Here is a 12,117-nt window from a genome sequence, read left to right as displayed (position 1 = left end):
GTAGCTGGGATTACAGGCATGCACCACCACACCCAGCTAATTTTTGTATTTTTAGTAGAAACAGGGTTTTGCCATGTTGGCCAGGCTGACCTCGAACTCCTGACCTCGGGTGATCCGCCTGCCTCTGCCTTCCAAAGTGCTGGGATTATAGGCATGAGCCACTGGGCCCGGCCCCATATTTTAAAATTTTTAAATTACAGAAGTAATACATTCTATTAGTAAAAAATGTTTTAAATGACACGCACACACACACACACACGCACACGAGTGTCCTCTCAGTCCTCCCTCGTCTCCCCAGAGTCAACTCTTTCCTGTGTCCCCTGCCAGAGCCCTTCCTGTGTACATGAGTAGATGCAATATTATGTCATTACATAGTGCCTGTTCTGCTTCACAGTGTCTCGTGGACACTAATCTAATCTATGCCATTACCTGGCAGGTTTTACCTCCTTGGATTTAGCAGCTGTAGAGAATTCCAAAGTAGGGATGTGCCATACATTATGTAATCATTCTCTGCAGGGGGCAAGTAGTTGCCACTTTTGTTTCTTTGTTTTCACATAGAATGTTTCAAAATAATTTTTTTGCTCATAAGCTTGTGATAGGTCAAGACTTCCCAGTTTTCGGTTGCAAAATTTTCTAGGATTGCCCCTTCAAAATGCACACGATTGGGATTAAATTTAAAAAACCGTGAAAATAGGCTGGGCGCAGTGGCTCATGCCTGTAATGTTTGCGTTTTGAGAGGCTGAGGTGGTAGATCGCCTGAGCTCAGGAGTTTGAGACTAGCCTGGGCAATATGGCGAAACCCAGTCTCTACAACACGCACACAAACACACAACACACACACACACACACACACACACACACACACACACACCCCAGCTGGATGTGGTGGTGCGTGCCTGCAGTCCCAGCTGCTTGGGAGGCTGAGATGAGGGGATAGTTTGAGCCCAGTAAATTGAAGCTGCAGTGAGCTGTGACTGCGTCACTACACAGCAGCCTGGGTAAAACAGCGAGATCCTTTCTCAAAAAATAAATTATGGAAGTAATAATACACTCTAACGTTTTATAGGGCTAGAATTTTTATAGAAAACTAGAAGTTTTATAAAGTCTATAAAACTAGAAGTATAAAGTCTATAAGACTAGAAGTTTTACAGGGCTCTAGTTACTTGACCTGCCCCCTTTAGCTCCTCTTGCTGCCTGGAGAAACTGCTTTCAGTGGTTCTAGCTGTTTCTTCTAGTACTGACATCTGCAGTTCTAAGTAAGACACACAAACTGATATTTCATCTTTGTATCAGTTGTAGACATTATTTAGTGGCTATCATGTAAAGGAAGTAAAGTCTTCCAATGTAGTCTACAATTTGTATTTAAGTACTACTTTAAAATTTGTATCAGCTGTATCTGTGTCAATATTGTTACTGCTGAGTCAACTACTATAATCTGATTACATTCCCTTTCTTGTACAACTCTCATTTCTTCTGAAATTAATCAGCGTTCCATTAAAAAAATTTGCCTCATATTCTTTGAACTTATTGCTGAGTCTTCCTGGACTGTAAAAAGTTTGACAATATAATTTTTCCAGACGTGCAAACCAGTCGTATAATCAGTATTTTAGTTGTACTTGGTGTACTTTTTCTAGAGCCAGAGAAGTGATTCCAAGTTTTATGGCGCCTGAGGTGTACACAATTTTGGGGAGCCCTCTATAAGAACAATTACAAAATTATGGATATAAAATTAAGCATAAAAATTACCATTTATTTAAATTTAAAAAATCACAAATTTCAAAAGCAGAAAGCTACCAGAAACATCACAGAATCTAGAAAATGCTATTTTTATATATATATATATAAATTGTGTGTGTACATATACATATATATGTGTATACACACACACACACACACACACACACACACATATATATATATGTATTTTTTTTTGAGACAAAGTCTCGCTCTGTCACCCAGGCTGGAGTGCAGTGGCATGACCATGGCTCTCTGCAGCCTCAAACACCTGGGCTCAAGTGATCCTCCCACTTCAGCCTCCCAAGTAACTGGGACTATAGGTGCATACCACCACGGCTGGCTAATTTTTAATTTTTTTATAATGACAGGGTCTCACTAAACTGGGTTCAAGACCAGAAGGCCTTCTGCTTCAAGACCAGTTTGCGCCTCCTGGTCTCAAACTCCTGCGCTCAAGCGATCCACCTGCCTCGGCCTCCCAGAGTGCTGGGTTTCTAGGGTTGTTACAGGTAGTTAGGCATGAGCGGGCAGGAGGGGGCTTTCCCGCCCACTAGGAATGTTGGGTGATGGTTCAGCAATGATTACAACGCCTCTCTAAAAGTGATAAATTGGTCTTGCTCTTGTCGCCCAGGCTGGAGTGCAGTGGCACTATCTTGGCTCACTGCAACTTCCACCTCCCGGGTTCAAGCAATTCTCTGCCTCAGCCTCCCGAATAGCTGGGATTACAGGCACCCGCCACCACGCCTGGCTAATTTTTGTACTTTTAGTAGAGATGAGGTTTCACCATCTTGGCCAGGCTGGTCTTGAACTCCTTACCTCGTGATCCAGCTGCCTCGGCCTCCCAAAGTGCTGGGATTACAGGCGTGAGCCACCGGACCCGGCCATGGAATTGACTTTCAAACTCAACGTAATTCCCTCGAGATTTTTACAAGTTGTTGCACGTGTCAACAGTTCATTTCTTTCTGTTGCTGAGCGCTATTCTGTGGTATAGATAGATGTACCACAGTTCGTTTAGCCATTTACTCATTGGAGGACATCTGGGTTGTTTCCAGTTTTTGGCTGTTGCAAATACGGCTGCTGTGAATATTCATGTGCAAGTTTTTGTGTGAACACACATTTTTATTTCTCTGGGAGAAATGCCTAAGAGTGCAATTTCTGGGTCATATAGTGGGTGCATGATTACTTTTAAAAGAAACTGCCAAACTGTTTTCCAGAGTGGTTGTACCATTTTATATTCCCACCAGCAATGTATAAATATCCAGTTTGCCCAATTCCTCACCTGTATCTGGTTGTTGTCAGTATTTTAAAGTTTTAGCCCTTTGGACAGATGTACAGTGATAATTACTGTGGTTCTAATTTGCGTTTCTGTGGCAGCTAATGAGGTTGTACATTCGTTCATGTGCTTATTTTCCATCTGCTTATCCTCTTTGGTGAAAAGTCTCTTCATGTCTTCTGCCCATTTTCTTTCTTTCTTTTTTTTTTTTTTTGAGACAAAGTCTCGCTTTGTCACCCAGGCTGGAGTGCAGTGGCGCGATCTCGGCTCACCACAACCTCCACCTCCCAGGGTCAAGTGTTTCTCCTGCCTCAGCCTCCCGAGTAGCTGGGATTACAGGTGCTCGCCACCATGCCTGGCTAATTTTTGTATTTTAGTACAGATGGGGTTTGCTGTGTTGGCCAGGCTGGTCTCAAACTCCTGACCTCAGGTGATCCACCTGCCTCGACCTCCCAAAGTGCTGGGATTACAGGCGTGAGCCACTATGCCCAGCTTTCTGCCCATTTTCCAATTGAGATTGTTTGTTTTTTTACTGTCAAGTTTTGATAATTCATTATATATTCTAGGTACTAACTCTTTGTTGGATATGTGGTTTGCAAATATTTTCTCCAAGTCTGTAGCTTGTCATGTTATCCTCTTAACAAAAACCCATTTCCAAAAAGACTAATACGGTAAACAACATCTTGGCAAGCCCAATTAAGGAACTGAGAAAAGTGACATGACCACAAGAAATAGGAAGGTTAAATGACACTTTTCCTGTATAGAAATTTGGCTAGATTCCCAAAGCTGAGAATGATCATTGGTAAGTGCCCATTTAAAACAGAGAAGAGCTGGATGCATCTAGGCAGGACTAATTAAGAGAGGCAACATAATCACCACCACTCTTCCCAGGCTATGCAAAAGATGAATGGAGATTTAAGGGGGTTGTTTCAAAGGAATTCTTTTTTGTTTTTTATTTTTTGAGATGGAGTCTTGCTCTGTCACCCAGGCTAGAGTGCAGTAGCATGATCTCAGCTCACTGCAACCTCCACCTCTTGGGTTCAAGTGATTCTCCTACCTCTGCCTCCTGAGTAGCTGGGATTACAGACACCTGCCATCATGCCTGGCTCCTTTTTGTGTTTTTAGTACAGACAGGGTTTCACCATGTTGGCCAGGCTGGTCTCGAACTCCTGACCTCAAGTGATCCACCTGCCTCGGCCTCCCAAAGTGCTGAGATTACAGGCGTGAGCCACCGCGCCCGGCCTCAAGGGAATTCTTAGATGTGTAGCAAGGGATTCAACACTTTTTCCCTCCACAGGAAGGGGAATGCTTCTTTATACCTTTATCAGTGAGATAATACAGTCGCAAGGGAACTGTTTGTAGAGACAGTGGTTGTCTGCCAGGGGATAAGACGAGCATCTCCCTGCCAGGCCTGATGGTAGCCTTATAAGATGCAGACACCATTGGGACCACTGTGGAATGCTACCTGAGAGGGGCAAGAAGAGTTTTAGTGGAGGCTATGGCTGTGTCCTCAGGAGTTTTGTGGCAGTTGTGAAGAAACAGACTCATCTCTGCTTCTTGACAGGAGAAGTCTGAAGACAAACACCTGGGCTGGAGTTGCCTGGTCCACCAGTCGATCAGGCTGCACTTGGTATTCTGGCAGCATAACAATGTCAGAGAACCTGTGAGCCGAGGCGACTCTATAGATGTCACGCTTGAGCCAACTAGGAAGGACCCTGCCCAAGAGGACTGCATGGCAGATCGAGGCTGTAAGAGGCGGTGGATGTACAGTTTTCATCTGGGCAGGAACTGGTGGTGAATAGCTGGGTCACAAAAGATCCCGCGGGGGTCTCTGGACACCCCCAGTAGACCTCATGAAAGCCAGTGTCGGATGCTTGCTGTGAAGACCTCTTCGACTGCCACACTAGCACAGATGGCAGCGCTGGTTTCCTTGCATTCTTCTCTCCCTTGACCTAGCCCTTGAGGAGTACTGAGAAGAGGAAAAGAAACAGAAAGGAGGAACAGAACCTCCCAGGACTCCAGTCCTGGCTTCTCTCGGTCAGCCCCCGAGATGATTCTTATGAAAGCGATTCATTAGAAAGTGCTCTTAGGAGAAGTGGACAGGAGAATAGGGAATCAGGAAGAGGAAGGGAAGGAAGGCAAGCGTGCGTGCGATAGAAGCTCGCTGTGAGAGGCGGGTTCTTGGGAAAGGAATTCATCAGGAAGTGCTCGAAGGCAAGCCTTGCATTGTTGGTGGTGGTGTAACTATCTCAATCCCACTGGGGAGCATTGGAAACAGTGTAGGTCACATCTCAGAGTTGTCCCCATTAGGAACAGGGGAGTTGGAGTACTCGCACCTCAGAACACAACAGTCACGGGCTGACATCCGTTCTGTGACTTCCTGCCTTCTGTAGCAGCGTGAAGCCCGTCCTCTGACAGAGAGACAGTGGTGCTGAGCGTTAAGAATAAAATCGGCCGGCGTGGTGACTCACGCCTGTAATCCCAGCACTTTGGGAGGCCGAGGCAGGCAGATCACGAGGTCAGGAGATTGAGACCATCCTGGCTAACACGATGAAAACCCATCTCTACTAAAAATACAAAAAATTAGCGGGGTATGGTGGTGTGTTTCTGTAATCCCAGCTACTCGGGAGGCTGAGGCAGGAGAATTGCCTGAACCTGGGAGGCGGAGGTTGCAGTGAGCCGAGATCGCACCACTGCACTCCAGCCTGGGCGGCAGAGCGAGACTCCATCTCAAAAATAAATAAATAAAAAAAATAAAATCAGCTGGGTGTGGTGGCTCACGCCTATAACCCCAGCACTTTGGGAGGCTGAGGCGGGTGGATCACCTGAAGTCAGGAGTTCAAGACCATCCTGGCCAACATGGTGAAACCCCATCTCTACTAAAAATACAAAAATTAGCCAGGCATGGTGGTGGGTGCCTGTAGTCCCAGCTACTCGGGAGGCTGAGGCAGGAGAATGGCGTGAACCCGGGAGGTCGAGCTTACAGTGAGCCGAGATTGCGCCACTGCACTCCAGCCTGGGCGACAGAGCGAAGCTCCATCTCAAAAAAAAAAAAAAAAAAAAAAGTTTGCTTTAGTCTGGGCTGGACTTTTGAGACCTGAAATTAAAACTGTCTTCGACAGCTGAATGTATAGGAAGAAAAATCCAAAAGAAGTCTATTGAATAACAATGAATGACATATTAGTAGATGATGCCCTTTATCAGATTGGAGAACTTTCCTTCTATTCCTAGTGTACTAAGAGTATTTAAAAAAATCGTAAATGGATATTGAATTTTGTCTAATGCCTTCTCTGCATGAGTGGATACAATTTTGTGGCTTTTCTTCTTAGACTGTTAATATGCTGGATTACATTAATTGACTTCTGAATATTGAACCAGCCTTTCAGGCCTGAGATAAGCCCTACTTAGTTATAGTATATTATCCTTTCATGTATTGCTAGTTTCCAATTGCTAATATTTTGTTGAGACTTTGATGTCTATGTTCATAAAAGATATTGGTCTGTAGTTTTCTTTACTTGTATTACCTTTGTCTGCTTTCAGGATCAGAGCAAATGCTAGCCTAAAAAAATGAGTTGGGAAGTGGTCCCTCTTCTATTTTCTGGAAGAGATTGCGTAGAACTGGTGTTACTTCATCTTTAAATGTGTGGTAGAATTCGCTAGTTAAGCCATCTGGGCTGGTGATTTCTGTTTTGGAAGATTTTAAACTATGAATTCAATTTGTTTCCTTTTTTTTTTTTTTTACTTTGAGACAGTGCCTCTGTCGCCTGGGCTGGAGTCAGTGGTGCAATGAAGGCCCCCTGCAGCCTGGACCTCCTGCAGTGAGTGTACAGCTGGTGGGTGTACAGCTGAGTTCACCTTTCCACCTCAGCCTCCAGAGTAGCTGGGACCACGGGTGCACCCCACCACACCTGGCTTATTTTTGTATTGTTTTGTAGTGATGGAGTTTTGCCATGTTGCCCAGGCTGGTCTCAAACTCCTGAGCTCAAGTGATCCTCCCGCCTCGGCCTCCCAAAATGCTGGGATTACAGGTGTGAGCCATCGTGCCTGGCTAAAATCAATTTCTTTATAGTTCTAGAACTATTCAGTTTATTTATTTTTTTATTTGAGACAGAGTCTTGCTCTGTCGCCCAGGCTGGAGTGCAGTGGCGCGATCTTGGCTCACTGCAACCTCCACCTGCTGGGTTCAAGCGATTCTCTTGCCTCAGCCTCCCGAGTAGCTGGGATTACAAGCGCCTGCCACCATGCCCAGCTAATTTTTTTGTATTTTTAGTAGAGACGGGGTCTCGTATTAGCCAGGATGGTCTTGATCTCCTGACATCGTGATCCTCCCACTTCAGCCTCCCAAAGTGCTGGGATTACAGGCGTGAGCCACTGCGCCAGGCCGTATTCAGTTTATTTATTTAATCTTGGGTAAATTTTGGTAGTTAGTGGTTTTTGAGGCATTGTTCCATTTCGTTTAAACTGTTGAAATTTTGTGCGTAATCATAATGGTCCTTTATTATCCTTTTAATCTTTTCAGGGTCTGTAGTGAAATCCCCTCTTTTGTTCTTGATAATAGTTGTGGGTGAAAGAGTACCTAGGTGCCGAGGCAAGAGACTGAAGGCACAAACTGTTTCAGTATAATAAAAAAAATAGAATAAGAATAGTCATAATACAAATTAGATATAGAGATGATCATGGACAATTATCAATCATTATTATAAACATTATTAATCATTAGCTTTTAATATTACTGCTTGTTGCATTACTAATATAACCTAGGAATAAACGGCAGGTATAGGGTCAGGTGCCGAAGGGACATTGTGAGAAGTGACCTAGAAGGCAAGAGGTGAACCTTCTGTCATGCTCGCATAAGGGCTGCTTGAGAGCTCCTTGGGCAAGCAGTAACGCCAGTGCCTGGGAAGACACCCGTTACTTAGCAGATCGCGAAAGGGAGTCTCCTTTCCTTGGAGGAGTCAGGGAACACTCTGCTCCACCAGCTTCTTGTGGAAGGCTGGATATTATCCAGGCCTGCCCGCAGTCATCCGGAGGCCTAAACCCCTCCCTGTGGTGCTGTGCTTCAATGCTCACGCTCCTTGTCCACTTTCATGCTCCTCCCGTACTCCTGGTTCCTCTTTGAAGTTCGTCGTAGAGAGCGGTAGAAGAAATAGTGAAAGTCTTTGATCTTTCTTATCAGTGCATAGAAGAAAACACTGAGGTATGCTGCCTTCTCTGTCTACTTTGGCTACCTAAAAGGGAAGGGCCCCCTGTCCTGTGATCACGTGACTTGCTTCACCTTGTCAATCACTTAGAAGATTCACCCTCCTTACCCTGCCCCCTTGTCTTGTATGCAGTAAATATCAGCGCAACCAGCCGTTTGGGGCCACTACCGGTCTCCGCGTCTTGATGGTAGTCGTCCCCTGGGACCAGCTGCTTTCTCTTTATCTCTTTGTCTTGTCCTTATTTATTATAATCTCTCGTCTCCGCACACGGGGAGAACACCCGCTAAGCCCCATAGGGCTGGACCCTACAAATAGTATTTTTTTTTTTTTTTTTGAGACGGAGTCTCGCTCTGTCGCCCAGGCTGGAGTGCAGGGGCGCAATCTCGGCTCACTGCAAGCTCCGCCTCCCGGGTTCACGCCATTCTCCCGCCTCAGCCTCCCAAGTAGCTGGGACTACAGGCGCCCACCACCACGCCCAGCTAATTTTTTGTATTTTTAGTGAGACGGGGTTTCACTGTGTTAGCCAGGATGGTCTTGATCTCCTGACCTCGTGATCCACCCGCCTCTGCCTCCCAAAGTGCTGGGATTACAGGTGTGAGCCACCGTGCCCAGCCTACAAATAGTATTTTGTGGTGTCTGCTTTTTTCCCTCTTCATCAGTTTTGCTACAGGTTTATCAATTGTATTGATCTTTTAAAGTAACTAGATTTTGGTTTCATTGATTTTCTCTACTGTTTTTCTGTTTTCAGCTTCATTCATATCTGCTCTTATCTTTGTTATTTCCTTTCTTTTGCTTGTTTGGAGTTTCTTTTGTGTTTCTTTTTCTAATTTTGTAAGGTGGGAACTTAGGTTATTGACTTAAGAGAACTTTCTTCTTTTTAACATAAGCATTTTATAATAAATTTATTTCTAAGTGGCCACTTAGAAAGGTGTTATAGCTCACGCCTGTAATCCCAACACTTTGGGAGGCTGAGATGGGTGGATCACTTGAGATCAGGAGTTCGAGACCAGCCTGGCCAACATGGTGAAACCCTGTCTCTACTAAAAATACAAATATCAGCATGCCTGTAATCCCAGCTACTTGGGAGGCTGAGTCAGGAGAATCGCTGGAACCTGGGAGGTGGAGGCTGCAGTGAGCCAAGATCACGCCACTGTACTCCAGCCTGGGCAACTAAGTGAGACTGTCTCAGAAAAAAAAAAAAAAAAATCTTTTTTTATTGGGCAACAGGTCCCTAAGGCTCTGCTATTTTTTTCCTATTTTTTTTTCTCTCTGTTCCTCAGCTTGGGTAGTGTCTACTGATGTATCTTCAGATTCACTGACTCCTTTGTTATTCCATTCTTCTCTAGGTTCAACCATTGAATTTTTTGTTTCAATTATTGTACCTTTCAATTTTAACATTTTTATTTTTTAATTTTTAAAATTCTATTTATTTAATTTTTTTCAGATAGGTCCTTGCTATGTTGCCCAGGCTAGAGTGCAGTGGTGTGATCATGGCTTACTGCAGCCTTGACCTCCTGGCCTCAAGCAATCCTCCCACCTTAGCCTTCTCAATAGCTGAGACTACAGATGCACGCCACCATGCCCAGCTAATTTTTAATTTTTTTTTTTTTTTTTTTTTTTTTTGTAGAGACAGAGTCTCACTATGTTGTCCAGGCTAGTCTTGAACTCATGGCCTCAAGTGACTCTCCTGCCTTGGGCTCTAAAAGTGCCGGGATTATAGGCATGAGCCACTGCACCTGGCCAGTTTTAATGTTTTTATTTGGTTCTTCTTTATAGCCTCTATTTCTTTACCAAGGCTTTCTATTTTAACATTTGTTTTAAGAGTGTTATCAATTGCTCACTCAAGCATTCTTATAATATCTGATTTAAAGTCTGTCAGAGAATTTCAACATCGTTGTCATCTTGGCACTGCCTTTTACCATCAGGTCAAACTTTTAGTTGTTCTTTATATGTCAAATGATTTTGGATTGTATTCTGGACATTTTATTTTATTTTATTTTATTTTTGAGATGGAGTCTTGCTCTGTCACCCGGGCTGGAGTGCAATGGTGCGATCTTGGCTCACTGCAACCTCAGCCTCCCGAGTAGCTGGGATTACAGGCGTGTGCCACCATGCCCAGCTAATTTTTGTATTTTTAGTAGAGACGAGGTTTCACCATGCTGGCCAGGCTGGTCTTGAACTCTTGACCTCAGGTGATTCACCCGCCTCGGCCTCTCAAAGTGCTGGGATTACAGGCATGAACCACTGGGCCCAGCCTATTCTGAACATTTTAAATGTTAAGTTATGAGATTCTAGGTGTTGTTTAAATTCTATAGAGACTGTTCATTGAAGGGGCCAGCCCTTCCACACCTGTGGGTGTTTCTCATCAGGTGGGACGAGAGACTGAGAAAAGAAATAAGACACAGAGACAAAGTATAGAGAAAGAACAGTGGGCCCAAGGGACTGGCGCTCAGCATACAGAGGACCCGTGCCGGCACTGGTCTCTGAGTTCCCTCAGTATTTATTGATCACTATTTCTTCCATCTCGGAGAGGGAGATGTGGCAGGACTATAGGGTAATGGTGGGGAGAGGGTCAGCAGGAAAACAGTGAGCAAAGATCTCTGTGTCATAAATAAGTTTAAGGAAAGGTGCTGTGGCTTGATGTGCACGTAGGCCAGATTTATGTTTGACTTTACACAAACATCTCAGTGCATTAAAGAGCAGTATTGCCACCAGCATGTCTCACCTCCAGCCATAAAGTGGTTTTCTCCTATCTCAGTAAATAGAACATACGATTGGGTTTTACACCGAGACATTCCATTCCCAGGGATGAGCAGGAGACAGATGCCTTCCTCTTATCTCAACTGCAAAGAGGCCTTCCTCTTTCACTAATCCTCCTCAGCACAGACCCTTTACGGGTGTCGGGCTGGGGTCTTTCCCTTCCCATGAGGCTATATCTCAGGCTATCACATGGGGAGAAACCTTGGACAATACCTGGCTTTCCTGGGCAGAGGTCCCTGCGGCCTTCCGCAGTGCACTATGTCCCTGGGTACTCGAGATTAGAGAATGGCGATGACTTTTACCCAAGTATACTGCCTTCAAACACATTTTTAACAGAGCGCATCCTGCACAGCCCTAAATCCATTAAACCTTGAGTCAACACAGCACATGTCTCTACAAGCACAGGATTGGGGCTAGGGTTACAGATTAACAGCATCTCAAGGCAGAAGAATTTCTCTTAGTACAGAACAAAATGGAGTTTCTTATGTCTACTTCTTTCTACATAGACACAGTAACAGTCTGATCTCTCTTTCTTTTCCCCACAGTTGATATTTTTGTTTAGCAGGCAATTGACCTGGTTAGGTTGAGTCTGTATGTTCCACCACACCTCTGTAGGGTATGGTTCCAATGTCAGTTCAGTTCTAAAGCCTTTTGATATGTTATGTTCTCTTCTGTTTTTTTTTTAGATCTCTTTAGGTCTGTCATGGCTGCGTGCCACTCAGTGGTTAGTGTGCGGCATAAGCGGTAGTTTGTTCATGAGTTTAGATTTCAAAGTCTTTCGGATGCTAATTAGGATGAGATCCTTACAAGCACGGCTCAGTGGTCAGCCCTGGAGCTCATCAACAACTTTACGGTGTAGCTTTCCCAAGCACACAGATCTTCGTGGTCTCCCTGGTCCCCTCTGGTTTCCTGCAGCTCTTCTTTTTGGCTCTATCGTGAGAAACTCAAAGGTCTAAATGGAGGAAGGGCACAGAGAAAAAAAAATAACACAAAAGCATTCTCAATTTATTGGAACTGCGGCTCCCTTAGACAGAGAGGAAGGTTCTTCTCCCTTAGAGTTTTGGCCTCTCCTGGCCCTAGTTATCCCACTGCTGCCATTGCTGCCATGAGAGTGAGCATGGACATGCGCACAAGAAAAGAAAGGGGGAG

Source organism: Pongo abelii, chromosome 19, assembly GCF_028885655.2.
Source record: "Pongo abelii isolate AG06213 chromosome 19, NHGRI_mPonAbe1-v2.0_pri, whole genome shotgun sequence".
In the NCBI taxonomy this organism is placed as follows: domain Eukaryota; kingdom Metazoa; phylum Chordata; class Mammalia; order Primates; family Hominidae; genus Pongo; species Pongo abelii.
Note: the sequence above shows the minus strand (reverse complement) of the source record.